Here is a 20,848-nt window from a genome sequence, read left to right as displayed (position 1 = left end):
TTTCTCGTAGCGTAATACATTTGGTACCAATGTTTAGCTCAGGCATTCGACTATGTATCGCTATCAAAAGTTTGACTTAATATCGTACCTTTAACGAATGCCAAATCATTTTCCCGCCTTTGTAGTTATTATATAGTACATGTATGACAGGTCAATTTTAAACAATGATACGAGCCCCTGTGGCCCAAGGGACAAGTCACAAGTTCATAGGAAAATATTAATGGTCTCTTCACAGATCCCCACAGAACACTGCTGTGCCTTGTATAACACAGGTTTAGGCATAAGATGACATTGGTTGAATTTGTTTATATTAAATTGCCGTGTAACTGATGCATCATTTTCTTGGCAAATCCAAGTCTTAAAATCATTGACATAGCTAGGATATTTGTGCACCGATGCAAATCGTACTGATGGGCCCCTTCCTTATCTATAGCTTAAAATAATATTTCATGGTCCCCTGGATTTTCATACTCTTGTTTTATAGTATAGTATAAGTCACTTAAGTCATGTAGACATTCAACACTGATTATTTCAGAAATGGGTGTCATTTTATAGAATTTGATTACATATCTTTAAGTGGCAAGTGTTCACTTCATTTGGATTTTTGTACACCCACGTTTCTTTGGAAGATTATAATTTAGACACCACTAGAAGTTCATGTAGCAAAATCAATGTTTTATTACATAGACATTTTTGGACGAAATGAAGCTGAGGGTGTGATCCAATACAATCCTGATTGAATGTTGCATGCTAGTATGTCACAGTGAATGCTGCACATATTCAAATTCTTACTGCTCTGTATTGTGATGATTCCACTCAAAGTGCTTTTTTCTTCATCCAAATTTTAGTACATGACCACAATCGTAAAAAAAGAACTAATAGAGATAAAACATTTTCATCAGGAATGTTTCTTGGTGACACTTAAGATGCAGATCATTCTAAAATCAGGATTGAAAAGACTGGTTAAAGAAAGGTAGTGTTAAATTTTTAAAGAACAATTTATATTTAATTTAAAATTATTTTTATTTTATATTTTTAAATAGCAGAAAGATGTATGCTAATAATGTGCCTTTTATTTTTGCAGGCTAAGATTTGGATGGAAAATTCAGATGATGAGCCAAGCTTTGTGATGTTGTATTTGCCAAAGCCAAACAAGACAAGGCCAGTACCACAAATTAAATTTTTTGGTAAGTGGTTATGTTAGGATTGTATTTAATCTCATATATTTAGTGGTCTAATATATGTCGGTCAGTTAAATCATCTTTTAGTTTATAAGAGTGTCATACTTGGCATATTTGTTATTCTTTATTATGAGCTTCCATCTTATTGAAGAGTCATAAAGTTTAGCATCTAAATGCTATAAAATTTCTAAATAAATTTGAGTATCCCCATCCCACAAAAAAGGCATGCACACAAGTATGGATGTATTAAATTTAATATGTGGTTTAGAGTGAAAATACAAATAAGTTATATTTATTGTAAGTTTTAATGTTTATATTGTAGTTTCTACAGCTTACATATTTTGTACACTATGTTAATAGTAACAGCACTTCTAATTTTCATAGAGGGTAAGCCATTTCATCAAGACTATTCATCCTTAGAGTGATGATAATACACAGAAAGTGTACATGATATTCATTTTTTGTGTTGAGACATTGTACGAAAACAATCTAAGCATTATATTGTATGAAAAGGAAAAAATTACACGTGTTCGAGGAATACTTACTTTTTAAATTATTTATGCTTACATAGGAACAATTTTGTTGGAAATAACACAAATTATATTAAACTGATTTTCATTTTTACTTATCAAAGGTATATCTTGGGTGAAAAATACCATCATATATATCAAACAAATATCCTATAGCCTAGTGGATAGATGGACTTACAGGAACACATGGCTTACATCCCTATTTAAACAAGTATATTGTTGTTAGCACGTGATTTAACTTGTTTTTATTGTATTAAAAATGATTTAAGTTTTAAAGTACAGAATTAAAATCTTTGACATTTCTTACACTGCCAATTGCACTTAAAAATAAGAGAAAATAACTTATCACTATTTACTGAGTGTAAGGTGAAATGATCTTAAATAATTATGACACTTTCATTGAGTCAAGTCTGCATATGCTTGAAATTTGGAACAGTTGAAGGATTTTTGTACCACAAAAGACAAGCATTGTGTATTTTTTGGAACTGACCTTTTTTTCGTTTTCATTTTCATTATAGTGTTTCATCCTTGTGAGCCGGACACATACACAATGGATGATCTCCGTATCCTTGCAAGCTGTCTGGTGAGAGAAGAAGGTAGGTTGTAGAATGAAATTTTTAAGTAATCCATGAAAATTTTGCTTGATACAAATGTTTTGAATTTTTTCATCGATTTGATTCAGGTACATTGGTTAATTGTCCATATTATTACTGGCATTGTATTTTGTTAGGTATCTTTTAATGGTAGACATGTTTTAATGGTACATTATATCACTTTAAATCACGTGCTAATTGGCATGTAGTAGGAATTAATACAACTGGAAAATAATAATTAATAATTATTGATAATGAGCAGCATTGGTGTAATCAGATATTGCTACTTTATTGAAATTTTGTTTGATAAAGCTTCAGCCTGTATATGATGGTATTTTAAAAAATTGTTGTGCACACAGACACGTATATACACACCCACACAAACACATAGTTGAAGGCAGGGTGACACCACTGCTTGGTTAAGAAACACCGGGCTGCCACCAATGGAAGACAAGGTGAAACCACTGTTTGGTTAATAGGTTAATAGTGACATGGCCATTGACCACAGAAGACACCCGACTGCTGATTATAACATTTCTGTAGGCAATTTGCAGGGTGGATTCCATACTACAAATTTACCTCCACCCACCCACCCATCCCTGATATCAACTGAGCAATACCAATAGTTGTACTTGTTGTTATTGTTCATGTTTTGGTGGTTTTAGCCATTTTTCATGTTATGAGATGTTATACTTGATATAACAAACCAAATTAACCATATTGAAACAGGATACCATGACAGCCATAAAATTTCATTGAACACAAAAAGTTACAGAATGTGGAGTTAAAAAGAGTTTCTCCACAATCACAGTCAATCAGTAAATAGAATGCTTCTCCATAATTTTTATGGCCTTTATTGGACCAATCAGAATCACATAAAGTGATATGTTCATATGTTATAATATAAAAAATATGAAACTGTACATATTACAGGAAATCTATACTGACTATGTGGTAACAAAACACAATAGAAGTTTTAAAATTATTTTTATCAGGTTAAAGTATGCATGCCATTAAAAAGAGATTACTCCTGTACATTTATGAATCTTTTGAACACTTAAGCAAATATATAACAGTATAGCAAACAAACATTAAAATTTGCTCTTATTAACCAATTATAATTGATTATTAGTTGGTTATGTCGAATCGATTATTGTTTGAAAATCTGACCCATTATTGTCACTAAGACACACACATGTCATAGCAAGAATGAAAACAGTTATATACATAATTACGAAATAAAGCAAATGATTTTTTGGTTCCAGAATTTCTGTTGCTACAGTTTGCGCATTATCATTTTGTTTCATGAGCCTTCTCTCAAACCGTTACAACTGATTCTTTCATTGTAGTAAATAATATTATAGACTTTCACTCAGCAACAGTATTTTGTTCCATATATTTAAAATCTTTTATTATTATTTATCAGAGAAATCATGTAATTTTCTCACAGCTATTATTTTCTTTCAATACTAGTTTCTTTCAAGCATGGAGTCAGTCGAGATTTTTGGGGGATTTCCATTTATAGTGGTGGCCCGATAATGTGAAATTCCAGTCCCCTCATGAGAGATGAAAAGGTATTTGTATTTAATATGCAGTAATTGTTTGGTACCTTTTGCAATGCATGAATGTAAGTGCAGAAAGGCTACCACCTGTTTTTCTCAGTTTTGTTATAGTCTAGAGTATCTGACTGCCTATTAGCTGTTACTACTTACGACTCAAACGGCTATATCTCTGATTTCAATTAAACTTTTTAAGATGATAGTAATATTGTTGAAGTTCAATAATCAGTGAAATATATGATCTATATTAGATGATTTTACATCACATTGTTTTAATAGGTTAACATAGATGAGTCCACAATTTCGATCTGATTTTGACCCAAAAATGTGTCTGTATTTATTTATATGGCTGTGATGATATTTGGATTTGTTCTGTTGACCCACAGTCAGGTTCAAATCTCTGTAGAGTACCAATTAAAAAATCTCTAATGTGTATGATAATATCATGTATTTATTTTATAAAACATCTGCTTGTATTATCCTGCATTGCTCTGTAAAATCAAATGATAACAATTTCAATTCTCTTTGGCACATAAACCTGATGATAACATTCTGCAGTCCTCCCTGGTATCCCATGACCTTGCATCAGATCACCTCAGGATTATATGCCATCTTGACGTATCAGTCTCTAACCCTCCACCTTTATCTGCTACTAAGAGAAACCTCCGTATGATAAATAGAACCAAACTAATGCACGACATCCAAGCTAACCTAACAACTTGCTTACCTCCTACCACAGAGCAACTTGATAACTTTCTGCATTCATTACTTGACAAACATGCCCCAGCTACCAAGTGCAGAGTATCAATTCAAAAGTGTTCTCCATGGTATAGCAGTGTTAGGGACCAGCTTTGCACTGCTAAAGGGACTGCCATAAAGCTGAGAGGCTCTGGCTTTCCACCAGACTCACTATTCATAAGCAAATCTATGAAGTCACTAAGAAGAATGTCACAAATATAGTCCATGCAGCAAAATCAGCCCACCACACTGCTAAGATCATGGAAAATTCCAGCTGCGAAGAACTCTTCAAGATTACTAACAAGTTAATGTCAAGGAACAAATAAACACCACTTACAACTACCTTCTCTCCAGTCCACCTTCCAGACATGTTTGCAAATTTCTTCCGTGACAAAGAACAAACCATTAGAGATAAGCTTGACACCACAATTTCAATTGACTCGTCGTCACCATACAGTTGGGATACAGAATTTGAGTAGCAACCATTAGCAGCATTTGAACCTGTCTCTATGGATTTCGTACGTACAGTCGTGATGAAGAGTGCACCAAAGTATTGTGAACTTGATCCAGTTCCAACATCGCTGCTGCTTGAGTGCTTAGATCCAGTATTGCCTTCACTAACTGATGTTATTAATACCTCTCTCTCATCTGTGGAATTCCCATCATTTTTCAAAACTGCCATTGTAAAGCCTCTGCTGAAGAAACCAACACTAGACCATAACGATTTAAAGAACTTCCACCCAGTTTCTAATCTCCCATTCATTTAAAGAATCTTAGAAAAGTTTGTTCTATCCCAGCTTGTATCTCATCAAAATTCAAAGAGTCTTTTCAGCAATGTACAATCTGCATATCGCCCTTGCCACAGTACTGAAGCTACTCTTCTAAAAGTAGTTAATGACGTTCTCTGTGCGTTGGATAGCGGAACGATTAGTCCTCACCCTCCTTGATTTGTCTGCAGCATTTGACACAATAGACCATGATATATTACTTCACCGTCTCCAGCATGTATTTGGCATTCATGATACAACCTTACTGTGGTTAAAGTCCTACTTGGTCAACAGGACACAAATTGTATCTGCAAATGGAATACACTCCAGCCCAGTTGATCTATGTTGTGGTGTTCCACAGGGGTCTGTTCTTGGACCTGTTCTCTTCATTCTGTACACTCAGTCGCTCTCAAGTGTCATAGATCATCATCGAGTGTCTCACCAATTGTACGCTGATGACACCCAAATATACCAATCTAGCCACCCAACTGAAGTTGATGCTACCATCCAAGGTGTAGAGAGGTGCATTTCTGATGTGAAAGCATGGATGACTTGTAACAAGCTGCAGATGAATGATGATAAAACTGAGGCCATTCTGATCACAACACAAAGACTTTCTCATTCACATTCTTTACCTAAAACAATAAATATCAGCAACACCAACATTAAATTCATGCAGTCAGTACGAAACCTAGTTGTTACTCTGGACAGTACTCTCACATTGCACCAACATGTCATGAACATATGCAAGGCTGCATATCTTGAGCTGAGACGCATCAGCTCAATTTGCAAATATCTTTCAGTTGATGCCACTAAAACACTTGTGTGTTCATTAGTACTTTCAAGACTGGACTATTGTAACTCAGTTCTGTCTGGTTCATTTCAATATCTGCTCCAGAAACTTCAAAAAGTTCCAAACACAGCTGCTCGGATCATACTTAGAGTACCACGATCAGAGCACACCTCCCCGTGGTTCTGTACCCTACACTGGCTATCCATTCGATCCAGAATCAAACACAGAATTTGTTTTCTGTGCTACATTTCGCTGTCAGACTCTAGTCCAACATACCTATCTGACCTCACTCATGTGTACACACCAGCAAGATACTTACGCTCCTCTTCTGACAATTGTATACTCATTATTCCCACTATGAAAACAAAGTCATATGGACAGCGTTCTTTTGCATACCAGGGCCCAGCAATGTGGAATGAATTGCCCACTGAACTTAGAAAAAAAGGCACAGTGATCACATTCAAGAGGGCTCTCAAAACTCACTTATTTCGACTGCAAGAACAAACTTAAAGACCTAATAATGTTTCCTACCTGAAATATTCTCAGCTAGTTTTTTTACTTTTTAATGTTTTTCTAATTTCATGTTGTTTGTTTTTGTAATAATATTATTATGTTTTTTATCTTACAGAAGTTATAAAGTGCTTAAAGATTAGGCGCTATACATAGTCCTCATTATTATTATTAATATGTGTACTCTCTCTCTGCATCTCTCTCTCACTCTCTCTTTCTCTATATATACACACACACATAATATATATATATATATATAGATATATATATATATATATATATATATATATATATATATATATATATATATATATATCAGAGAGAGAGAGTCAAACCTTACTACAGCAGACACACATTGACCATTGAATGCAGGTTTTGCTATATAAAAAAAACTTTAGGTGCATGACAAATGCATGCACTATAAACTGAATAGCATTTGCATTATTATTAGTAGTAGTAACAGTATCATTATTATTATTTTGTATGCATTATTTTTAACATTAATATTATGCTATCAAAAGACCAGTATTTGGTGTAGCTATTTAGCAAAACTAACAAAGTAATAACAGATAAAGTTAAACACAAGATTACTGTATGCTCACTCCAATCCCTAATGTATTTTACATCATCACTGATTCTCCTATCATTGTCACATCTGTCAAAGTTTTGATTAATTATTAGCAGTTCCTTTAACTTGCATCCAAAGCATAACCTGTGATTGGGAAACATGAGACTTTTTGTTAAGCCAGCTACTGTAATTAGGCATGAAAATATGTGTTAATACTTAAAAAGTTGATGGCTGAAGCAGTTGCTCAAACTCACTAAGATCAAAGACAGTCAGCTTTAATGAGAGACCTTTGATGATTCGACTTGTAACACTTTAAATGGCATACATGCCTATAGTTTATTCATCCCAATGTTTATGTGTAATTTTGTCTTTTATTTCAGCCTTTCTTGCCAGTCAGTTATATTGTTTTGCATGCTTTGCTGAGTTCTGTTCAGATAAGTATCTTAATTCACATTATAATTGTGTGTATAAGCCAAATAATTTAGAACAAAAGAAATCTGTGTGAGAAGAAAGGTTGCCTTATTTGTGGGACATGGTCCAAACTTGAAGATTTATGTTTTCTTCTTTACCTCTGGCATATATTGTTGTAGTTAACCCAGAATTATATCACATACCTTACCTGAACTCTAGTACATCCTGTACTGCATCTCCATGTTGGTATGACTATCCTCTCAGATTAGCAATAACAAGATTTTCAGTACAGCTGGACTTATGGATCAGCTTATGCATGGGTTGTGCACTTTTCCTATTGTGTTTGGTGTGGTAGGCCTATATATGCAAACATGCCTATTTGCGAATAGATACTGTATGTTTTTTACCATTGTTTTTGCATTTTGTTGTTAAGTACACTTCAAATGATTTAGTGCATCTTTGTTCTTGTACCCTACTTATATAATACAACAATATGAAAATATATGACAGTCAATGTCACTATAAGAGCAAATGTTCATTTCTTTTGATCAGTGAAGAAAAATGTTTGACATTGGATAAAAGGTGAGTGTGTCATCCATCCTATGAATCTTATCTTTCTCAATGTTATTATAAGATAAATCTAAAACCTGTAACACAGATTATGTCTTTTGAAATCAAACAATATTTTAATTTTATTATGTATTATTGTGCAATAAAGGCATGATTCTTTTTGGGTTTTATTCCTCTCCTTTCAGTGTTCTTAACTTCATTGACTTACTGCTCTGGTTGCCTAGGGGCTAGAGTGACCACCTCAGATGTGTGAGGTTGTGGGTTTGAACCCCAGCTGAGTCATACCAAAGACTTTTATAAATGTTACTGTCAGTTGCCTTGCTATGCGCTCAGCATTAAGAGGTTAGTGTTAGGAATGGTCAGCTTTAAACTGCCACAATATAGACATTGTAACAATATGACTGAAAAACTGTTTAAGCTACTTTAAAAATCCAAATTACACACAAGCACACATCCACATTTCATTGGCTTACAGATGTTCACATCATTGATGTTGATGTTCATAATTCAGTGTTCATAATTCATTGAAACTAGTAACCCAATTTTCTGCTAAATCATCAGATATACTTTTAATAGGTGTGTATAAGTTAGCTTTATCTTATAATATGTCTTGGTAGCTAATTTGTGATTCAATTTTTATGGGATGTATAGTTTTGTTTCTAATTAAAATGACATTTATGTTTTTAAAATTAAAATAAAAAACTAGTACCTGAAATCATTATGTATGGACAGGTAAGACTTGACAGATGCATATATACATTTGCTAACATGTTGTTTTGATCTTTTTATATTTAGGATGCAGTTTAAATCATGCAGATCTGGGAAAGATTATCAATGCCTATAGAGGGTATAGGCAATTAATCACCACCAATGACCAGCAGCAGCAAAATTGTGAGGAATCCAGAGACTATGGCCAAATCCAGCCACAGCAGAATGATGCCTTAAGAAAGTTGGCACCCAAAAAAAAGACTGCTTAGTAGTGTCCAATCACGACCGAGGACAATGGACATACAGGAATTTTTACAAGTTTGTAATGTACAATTACAATTCAAAATAAGATCATTACTATAGTGCATTATAAGACAGTTATAATGAGCAATTTAATATTTGCCTCCCCCGAGTATTTTATACGCCTGTTGCGATCTTCCTCAAAGTTGAAAATCATCAAGGATATAACATTTCACAATACTTAGTTATTTCATTCATGAATTTAGCATTTCTAACTGTTTAATCTCATTTCATGCCAATACAAAATATTAAAATATTGTAACTGTCAGATACTTAAAATACAGTTGCTGACTTGTTGTTAAATGCAATGTCCCCAATATATATATATATATATATATATATATATATATATATATATATATATATATCAGTTTAATAGGCTTGGGTTATATTTATTAGATTTTTTAATTAAAGATCTCATTTTTATTCTCAGCATAAGAACTATGCAGAAGTGGGAAGGATGTTGTCATCAGCCACATGGGAAGTGTTTTTAAATTTGGCCCAGGTGATTGCCACAGTGCTGCCAAACGTTATGGAAAGACTGAGGAGTAGCATGGAACATGATAACTGTGTGTGAGTTATTTGTTTACAGTATTATTTTATAGAAAGTAATATTTCTTGCTAAAGGTTACCATTACTTGTTCCAGTGAAACTTACACGAGGTGCATGGAAGCCACTTTCAGTACGTAGGAGTTAGCAGGATGCGATTTAGTTTTTGTATCATTTTCATCTGAACTTTTGAATAATGAAAGTACCCTGGCATCATTTTTAAACATTCTTCTCATGGTACCATCTATGTTTAAAGATAACAGCCCTTAATCGAGAGACAAGCACAATATCATAACTAGGATAGTGTTATAATAATAATGATAGTTCTGGATTTTTTTAAATGAAATATATTGTTTTGATAGCAGGTAATGCTTCTTTCAAAAATCCCAGTTGCCATGGGTATCATCCATAAAGAACATACGCAAAGATGGGGGATGCGGAGGTTGATCAAATGCGGACAAGGGGGGGGGAGGGTGTGTAAAGGACCTTGTGGACTTCCGCAAGCTAGTATTTTTGTTAAGATATTCTGTGTTGAACAGCTACTTTATGCCTGCTGCATGTATTCCAGTAAGTTTTGTCAATTTCAAATTGTACGATTCGTGCCACATAATATATATGAATGGGTTTGTATTAATACATAGGTCTGACTCCCAGTGCCTGAGGTTGATTACATGGCCCACATAGCAGCCCTGCAGACCTGAGCAAGTATAGGAATATCCAAGTAAGATGCACCACTGCCTGTATAATGCTCTCAATTCAGACAATACAGTGCCTGGCCTGTGATGAAGAGCCAGGCTGACCATGCGATTGCAGAGCTAGTGACAGCCTCCCTTGAAGCAGGCGACTGGCCCCAGTAGCCACCACTACACTGCTGCTACACACAGTACATCTGAAAGCATTGACTCCAGCTGCATTCCACACACTTGTGTGTTAATCAGTAACATGTGCAATTTACTGTTTAATAGAGTTTTTAATATCTTTATTTTTCCAGCAAATAAGAGAAGCGCATTTGTAATCAGTGTGTCATGTACTTTCCATCTCAGGCTGCGAAGCGCAATCATGCCCATGTTCACAGGCATGCAGAAGTGAGTACACAAGCTGAAGTGGCATACATATGTGCTGTGGGGCCTGAATCTGTTAGCGCTATTCTGTCAACTGCATCATCCAGTTCCACAACTGAAAGCAGTGATTATAGTCTGTCAGTTGTTTGCAACTTATTTGACTTTCTACAGTCTGCGTTTGTTGAAGTGGAGTAAGACATTGACAGTCTATCGAACTTAGCTTTCTGTGAGATGACAACTTTAGTTCTATGTCCTGAGTAAAGACTTTTTTAAAGAAAGAACTTTCTGTTTAATTTTTCTTTGTTTTGAGCTACATGTTGTGATGAGATCAGTAAGCATTTTATTTTGAGAGCACCAGCTATTACACTGCCAGACCATAGAGCAGTGTATAATGCTAGAAGGGGACTTCCACAGCGTGGGGGGGGTAAGCCACATGCGGACAAGGGGGAAAGAATGGGAGGAAAACAGGTGTTATCTGCAGACGTCCTTTATGGACAACCCCATGCCACACATGTAACCATATTCATAAGGCTATGGTTTGGAAATAAGACTTCAAAAAAGTCTTTGCGTTTCAAAGATTGATAGCTTATTTACTTTATTGTTTTTAGGTTTGATTATATATAATGTTACTCTGTCATATAGTGTCTGTTCATTGTTTTTTGTTTACTGTATCATCTTCAAAGTCAAATTCAAAATGAAATATAATCTAAGCACGACATGTTTGAAGTCAAAGCTGTCATTTCACACCTCTTCATGGGACAAGTATTTTATCACATTTTTAGGATGCTGTAAAACGAAATATTCTGTAAAAATTGTTTAACATGTTTATTGCAATTTAACATGTTTGGCAGTAAAGATAAGAAGCTATTTTCTTTAATGTTCAATATGGTTGCTGAATTATAAAACAAAGCTCTTTTTAGTGCGCAAAAATCTTTTACTGGCTATAGGTTTCTTCTCTTACAAGTGTAGTACGGTCCAGGGAGGATTATTGGAACTAGTAGCTGTTAAAGATATTATATCTGTGCTTATTATTAAGACCTCGGAGGTATTTAATAAAAGTATAATTTATCCAGATGTATAAATGTTTAGATATCAAGCAGATGAAATTTCTCTCAACATGGTTGCAACAACCATAGTATGGAGGTTATTTAGGTAACCCAGTGTCTGATAATTTCTCTTTGTATGAAAAGCCACATTCATTTTGTGGCGCTTGACTTGTCAAAAGTTGAAAACACTTTGCCTGCTTCCAATAATTGTCCTTTCTATAATGATTTCATTCATTTCAGAAATGTCCATATTCCTGGATTCGTTCAGGCTACAGTCTCACGCAGGGAGATTGTCTGTTTTCATGAATATCCTATCTGTGGACTGGCGATATGAGCCAGATGGTTCATGAGCTAAGAATAGGGGCTGCAGCACATGCAGCATTGCATCTTGATCATCATTTAAGAAAGGTTTGAGCAGTTATACTGCTGATCTTGTTTGGTATTTGTTTGTTTTTTATATTACTTTTATTTGTTTTATACACCTCTGTCTGCGTATGTTCGAGTCCAAGGCTCGGCTAGCGTGGGTACGTGGGAGAGCCTGCCAGTAGCTTCTCGTGGGTCGGCGGTTCTTTCCTGGGTTTTCCAGGGTTCTTCCTCCACCAGTTATACTGGCCGCCATATATGGCCTATCTTGTGCTGAAAATGGCATTAAACCCCAGAACAACAACAACAATTTGTTTTATAATTTATTACAAATTGTATTTATTGTTTTGTTAATGTTGCTCAGAACATACAAATATTCATAAAGAGTATACCTAAGGAGAATGCTATTTGTTTCGAGTTTATAAGGTATTTGAAGTATACATTTTATTCAGTAATTTTATCTGTTTGCTTAAATAATAACAGCATGAAGCATCTGATCATAGGTCATATATATCCTCACTGTACACTGCATCATGAGAATTGTACATCATCATCATATAACATCCAGAATACTTTGTGAACGCAATTGCTCAAAACATGCCTAACACAGACAAATGCAATTTGTGATGAATATATAAATGCCTTGGCTACATTCTGAGGCAAATTCTGCAATTTATACAATTTTTGTTATGGTTTTCAATATTTTACTAATACTTTTTGGAAGTATTCCTTGTAAATACGCTTAGCAAGTATTGTAAATGGCTAAATTAAATTCTGTAGACATGTTGATATACATATGTATAGGATATGATACAATTTTCAGGCAATCATTTGTTCTTCTTTGTGATATTTTTCATCACTTCTTAACCTCTTTATATGAGGGGTCCCTAGTGTCCAAGTAGTCTAAAGTGCTCACTGTTACGGATCACTGCCATCCCACCTCTGTCTGCGTTGGTTCGATTCTTGGGTTCGGCCAATGTGGGTATGTGAGAAAGCTTGCCAGTAGCTTCTCATGGTTCGGTGGTTATTTCTGGGTTTTTCCCGGGTTCTTCCTGCACCATTAATACTGGCCATGTATGGCCTATCTTGTGCTGAAAATTGGCATTAAACCCTACAACAACAACAACAACCTTTACATGAACATCATTGAAATTATTTCAGCAGTAATATACTGGAAGCTGTATAATGACACATAGCAGTTGGTCTGAAGATCACTGTCTGAGTGCCACCTAGGTGAGCAGACAACTTTTAGCTGTCATAACTAAAACTTTTTGCCTGGGGGTGGGTGGGTGAGTTAGTGTTTATGATCCTAAAGTATTAGGATCAGACAAGTATTGTGAAAGAAACATTTTTTACTCCAAAATTTGGAATCCCTGATAATATTGGCATAGGAAAATCAGACCTCAGACTGTTGTACGTGATGTTTATGTTAAGTGTGTGTGCATCATTTATCAGTAACACAAAAAGAACTTGAAAATTTACATTTGTGTAACAAAACGGTATACTTTTTGTTGCTACAATGATTTGGCAACTTGGGGAAAGAAAATTGTTTTCATTGAGGCCATCAGCCACAAATGAAGTCACTAATTGTTTAATGTTAACCTTGTTTAACTTTAAGCACTCGTGATATTTTATTTTTAATTTACAGACTTTATGATAAATTTCATCCATTTTATGTGCTGCTTTTTCACTTCCTATATCTGTGGCACATTGCATTCATTATTTTAGTGAAGGAAACGTGTTCTTGATGCAATTTGCTATCACATTGATCAGTTAATATAATTATACATTTATGTACAGTTCTGTCAATAGATACATATGTACTAATGTATTTTATCTTTCTTTCCTTGTTTCTTAGCTCATCTCTGAAGGTTTCTCTTCAGTTGATGATGTGAGGATGGTGATGGAGAGCTTCTGCCCAGAAGAAGTGCGGCAGAAATGTATGGATACATAGATTCCAGAACAATTATTGACATTCTTATTACAAGAAGAGGCAAGATTAACAGCAAAACCTAATTGTTATGCAGGTGTGTGATGGCTGGAGAGCAGTTGGGTTGTGTTAAGTACTAGTGTTTGATGTAGATAGCAACAAATGTCTTGACTCCTACATTTTTCCAGAGAGTGGTACAAAAATTGTCAACATTACAATGATTTTTTATTTTTATTTCTTTCTTATTGTCGCTGTAGCTTGTGAAATGTGAATATTAACTTTGACTATTATGGCTATTACAAAAGTGGCTGATAATTTCACTTTTCTGTCTTTCCATTTTGTCATTTTATGGCTCTGTTGTTCATTGTGTGCCTTTTCGTGTTTTTGTTTTACATATTTTGATTATGATTAATAGTGTCACTTTTTAAATTTTATTGCTTTTAGTTTCTTTCATTATTGATTCGTTTTTGAATAGAATCCGTTAAGTATATTTACTTCAAAATGTAACATAAATCTACATAATGTTTACTATCTTTACACTCTGGTTGATACAGTAAAACACTTGGGAAAAAAAAAAGTATTTTTTGTTTTGAGAAGGTTTCCATTCACTGAGGATTTCATATGTGTAGATTTATATTTATATGGTATAACAAGTTTCGTTTTGATGGTTTTCACTCTTTTTAAAAATTAATCCTTAGTGTCACACAAAATAGGTATAAGAGTTCAATAGTCACGTTTTACATGTCAAGTAAACTTATCATATGCTTGAAGTACATATATCAGTTCCTAATTCTGTTGAAATTAATATTCAGTAACTAGCTTTTGACGTGCAATTTAACCAGTTACCTGTTATGAACTAAAGCAGTTGAATATAAAAAATGATCATGCCTTAACATCCAGTCAAATGAGCATGTTTGATTATAGTTGTATAATCTTTACTATGCATGCATGTATCAATTTGCATGCATGTATGTATGTATGTATTGATGTCAAATACTAATAACGAAACAGACCACTCTCCAGTTAAATTATATTAATATTTTTTTCATAGGGCCCATTCAGGTGCGTTTTCTGGCAGGCTACCTGGATCAGAAGATCCAAATGCACTCACTCAACAAACTTAAAGGGTACAATGAGTGCATTCACCCTTGTACTTGCCAGCAGCAGACAATTACTAAGGATCCAATTCATATCCTGTGGATAAATAAAGCTGGGGATGAGGTGGGGCATGTTGTTCCCTTGATTCCCATCCAGGTATATCGTCTGTTTATCTGTTTTGCTGTCTGCTAATGCTTTCAGTTGTATGTCTATATTTTCTCAATTTACTTTTTCCTGCTGTTGATGTATTCTTTTATGGGCGCACTACTGTCTTTCGTTGCAAATGCCTCATACTTATATTGTACAGTCATAACATTGTATACCACTTACAAAAGTTTGTTTACACCTGCTCATCAGGAAACCGACTTTATGCTAATTTCAATTCAATATTACTCTGTTTTATAATTATCCAAGTGACATGGTGTTAGGTATAATTATAATGGATATGTTCTATAGCATTATAAAGGTCAGTACATAAACACTGATAACCATCCATCATATTCTACACCTTCTGTCCAGTAATGTCAGTATGAATGAATATTTATACTTACATATTTTATATTGTTATGATAACAGAGCGACCTGAGAATAACAGGGAGAAAGACATAACAGTTTGACGTTCTGTAACTTTTATCAAATTCATATATTTCAGGATAACCCTTAACCAAAAGAGGACCAAAGATGGTATGGGGTGTGTTTAATTTGAATGTAAAACTGGATTAAAAATATTAAAGTGAATTTCGCTCATCATTCATTTATACCCATTAAAATGATCTTGAAATGTATTCACACAATTTTATAATCCTTGACCTTAGCACTATACAAATATCCTTTCCTGACACTTCGCTCTATCACCTGACACATACCTTCACCTTAGCACCAGGCTTATTTATTTCCTAGACTTTAGCACCAGAGTTATGTACTTACCAAATATTACAACCAGATGTATAGATGTTTTGGTCCTATAGTTAATTGCTGGAAGTGAGTGTAAACCTTTTGGGGAAACATTTTCCTCCAATGACTACCCAAGTATTTTACTGAATACTTTGTCAATTTGCATCATGACTGCTACACATCAAAATGGAATATAGATGGGTCTTAGTACAGTAACAATATTTAAACAAATTTGTTAATAAAATCTTCCAAAAAAGGATGACCTCTAGAAATTTTATAAAATATACCACAGTTCAATTTATGCCCTCTTCTTTAACTACAATATAGAAAACAAAGCAATTGTAATTTAAATTAAATTAAAAATTCAAACGTGTTTTCTTTGTTTATACCCTTATTTAAACATAGTCATCTTCAATTGTTTTATCCATCATTTTATCCAAATCATTGCTGCAAGACAAATGGTATCATTCAAAACCCAGATGCTCTAAGATAAGGACGCATCAGTATGATTTTCATATTATATAACATCTATTAATACCATCTGCACCGGCGACCAAGGGGGTATATAAACCTCTCGCAGACAAAATAAAGTGATTAGTTGAAGAAATGTATCAACCATATCAGCAGATAGGGTGGGTGGGGGTAGGCACCACATCCTTTCAGTTTTCACTTTATAACAATATTTTATTGTAAGTTAAGGCAATATTCTGCATGATATCTGACAGATTCCACAAACCACAGAGAGCCGAATCAATCTCTACCCTAGAACCAAAAGTATATACTTCCTGGACCCTAGCACCAGACTTATATACTTCCTAGACCCTATCACCAGTCATATATACTTCATAGATCAAAGCACCAGTCATATATACTTCATAGACCCTAGCACCAGACGTATATGCATCCTAGAACCTAGCACTAGACATATATACTTCAAAGATCATAGCACCAGATGAATATACTTCCTAGACCCTAGCACTAGACGTATATGCATCCTAGAACCTAGCACCAGACATACATACTTCATAGATGATAGCACCAGACATATACTTCCTAGACCCTAGCACCAGATGAACATAATTCCTAGACCCTAGCACCAGACGTATAAGCATCCAAGACCCTAGCACCAGATGAATATACTTCATAGACCCTAGCACCAAACGTATGTGTATCCTTGACCCTAACTCCAGATGTATATACTTCCTAGACCTTATCACCAGTGATCTATACTTCATAGATCATAGCACCAGACATATATACTTCATAGATCATAGCACCAGGCATATATCTTTCATAGACCCTAACACCAGATTTATATGCAACCTAGCACCAGACATACATACTTCATAGATGATAGCTCCAGACATATATACTTCCTAGATCCTAGCACCAGACGTATATGCATCCTAGAACCTAGCACCAGATATGCATACTTCATAGATGATAGCACCAGACATATATACTTCCTAGACTCTAGCACCAGATGAACATAATTCCTAGACCCTAGCACCAGACGTATAAGCGTCCAAGACCCTAGCACCAGATGAATATACTTCCTACACCCCAGCACCAAACGTATGTGCATCCTTGACCCTAATTCCAGACGTATATACTTCCTAGACCTTATCACCAGTCATATATACTTCATAGATCATAGCACCAGACATATATACTTCATAGATCATAGCACCAGACATATATCATTCATAGACCCTAACACCAGATGTAAATGCATCCTAGACCATAGCACGAGATGAACATACTTCCTAGACCCTAGCACCAGACCTATAAGCGTCCAAGACCCTAGCACTAGACATATATACTTCATAGGCCCTAACACCAGACGTATATTCATCAAAGAACCTAGCACCAGACATATATACTTCCTAGACCCTAGCACCAGACGTATATGCATCCTGGCACCAGATGAACATAATTCCTAGACCCTAGCACCAGACGTATAAGCGTCCAAGACCCTAGCACCAGATGAAAATATTTCCTAGACCATAGCACCAGACGTATATGCATCCTAGAACCTAGCACCAGACGTATATGCATCCTAGCACCAGATGAACATAATTCTTAGACCCTAGCACCAGACGTATAAGCGTCCAAGACCCTAGCACTAGACATATATACTTCATAGACCCTAACACCAGATGTATATGCATCCTAGACCATAGCACCAGACGTATAAGTGTCCAAGACCCTAGTACCAGATGTACATACTTCCTAGACCCTAGCACCAGACGTATATGCATCCTAGCACCAGATGAACATAGTTCCTAGACCCTAGCACCTGACGTATAAGCGTCCAAGACCCTAGCACCAGATGAACATAATTCCTAGACCCTAGCACCAGACGTATAAGCATCCAAGACCCTAGCACCAGATGAATATACTTCATAGACCCTAGCACCAAACGTATGTGTATCCTTGACCCTAACTCCAGATGTATATACTTCCTAGACCTTATCACCAGTGATATATACTTCATAGATCATAGCACCAGACATATATACTTCATAGATCATAGTACCAGGCATACATCTTTCATAGACCCTAACACTAGATTTATATGCAACCTAGCACCAGACATACATACTTCATAGATGATAGCACCAGACATATAACTTCCTAGATCCTAGCACCAGACGTATATGCATCCTAGAACCTAGCACCAGATATACATACTTAATAGACGATAGCACCAGACATATATACTTCCTAGACCCTAGCACCAGACGTATATGCATCCTAGCACCAGATGAACATAATTCCTAGACCCTAGCACCAGACGTATAAGCGTCCAAGACCCTAGCACCAGATGAATATACTTCCTACACCCTAGCACCAAACGTATGTGCATCCTTGACCCTAATTTCAGACGTATATACTTCCTAGACCCTATCACCAGTCATATATACTTCATAGATCATAGCACCAGACATATATCATTCATAGACCCTAACACCAGATGTAAATGCATCCTAGACCATAGCACGAGATGAACATACTTCCTAGACCCTAGCACCAGACCTATAAGCGTCCAAGACCCTAGCACTAGACATATATACTTCATAGGCCCTAACACCAGACGTATATTCATCAAAGAACCTAGCACCAGACATATATACTTCCTAGACCCTAGCACCAGACGTATATGCATCCTAGCACCAGATGAACATAATTCCTAGACCCTAGCACCAGACGTATAAGCGTCCAAGACCCTAGCACTAGACATATATACTTCATAGACCCTAACACCAGATGTATATGCATCCTAGACCCTAGCACCAGACGTATAAGTGTCCAAGACCCTAGCACCAGATGAACATACATCCTAGACCCTAGCACCAGACGTATATGCATCCTAGCACCAGATGAACATAATTCCTAGACCCTAGCACCTGACGTATAAGCGTCCAAGAACCTAGCACCAGATGAAAATATTTCCTAGTCCATAGCACCAGACGTATATGCATCCTAGAACCTAGCACCAGACGTATATGCATCCTAGCACCAGATGAACATAATTCTTAGATCCTAGCACCAGACGTATCAGCGTCCAAGACCCTAGCACTAGACATATATACTTCATAGACCCTAACACCAGATGTATATGCATCCTAGACCATAGCACCAGACGTATAAGTGTCCAAGACCCTAGTACCAGATGAACATACTTCCTAGACCCTAGCACCAGACGTATATGCATCCTAGCACCAGATGAACATAATTCCTAGACCCTAGCACCTGACGTATAAGCGTCCAAGACCCTAGCACCAGATGAACATAATTCCTAGACCCTAGCACCAGACGTATAAGCATCCAAGACCCTAGCACCAGATGAATATACTTCCTACACCCTAGCACCAAACGTATGTGTATCCTTGACCCTAACTCCAGATGTATATACTTCCTAGACCTTATCACCAGTGATATATACTTCATAGATCATAGCACCAGACATATATACTTCATAGATCATAGCACCAGACATATATCTTTCATAGACCCTAACACTAGATTTATATGCAACCTAGCACCAGACATACATACTTCATAGATGATAGCACCAGACATATATACTTCCTAGATCCTAGCACCAGACGTATATGCATCCTAGAACCTAGCACCAGATATACATACTTCATAGATGATAGCACCAGGCATATATACTTCCTAGACCCTAGCACCAGACGTATATGCATCCTAGCACCAGATGAACATAATTCCTAGACCCTAGCACCTGACGTATATGCATCATAGAACCTAGCACTAGACATATATACTTCATAGACCCTAACACCAGACGTATATTCATCAAAGAGCCTAGCACCAGACATATATACTTCCTAGACCCTAGCACCAGATAAACATGCATCCTCGAACCTAGCACCAGATGAACATACTTCCTAGACCCTAACACCAGATGTAAATGCATCCTAGACCATAGCACGAGATGAACATACTTCCTAGACCCTAGCACCAGACCTATAAGCGTCCAAGACCCTAGCACTAGACATATATACTTCATAGGCCCTAACACCAGACGTATATTCATCAAAGAACCTAGCACCAGACATATATACTTCCTAGACTCTAGCGCCAGACGTATATGCATCCTAGCACCAGATGAACATAATTCCTAGACCCTAGCACCAGACGTATAAGCG

General features: G+C 35.8%; 2 long non-coding RNA genes across 2 annotated transcripts; both read left to right on the top strand.

Annotated features, from left to right (window-relative positions):
* The first annotated feature begins 7,541 nt into the window (after window positions 1-7,541).
* LOC149808339 (uncharacterized) lies at window positions 7,542-11,812 on the top strand. The gene is made up of 4 exons (XR_016419791.1): window positions 7,542-8,562; window positions 9,016-9,246; window positions 9,662-9,801; window positions 10,419-11,812. It is a non-coding gene; the product is annotated as an uncharacterized LOC149808339 (long non-coding RNA).
* Window positions 11,813-11,939: 127 nt separating this feature from the next.
* LOC149808338 (uncharacterized) lies at window positions 11,940-16,538 on the top strand. Its single transcript, XR_016419790.1, has 4 exons — window positions 11,940-12,292; window positions 14,106-14,274; window positions 15,229-15,431; window positions 15,928-16,538. It is a non-coding gene; the product is annotated as an uncharacterized LOC149808338 (long non-coding RNA).
* The last annotated feature ends 4,310 nt before the right edge of the window (window positions 16,539-20,848 follow it).

This window comes from Sinohyriopsis cumingii, chromosome 1 (genome assembly GCF_028554795.1).
Source record: "Sinohyriopsis cumingii isolate HCF-2022 chromosome 1, ASM2855479v2, whole genome shotgun sequence".
In the NCBI taxonomy this organism is placed as follows: domain Eukaryota; kingdom Metazoa; phylum Mollusca; class Bivalvia; order Unionida; family Unionidae; genus Sinohyriopsis; species Sinohyriopsis cumingii.
This window is presented reverse-complemented; position numbering and strand designations above follow the sequence as displayed.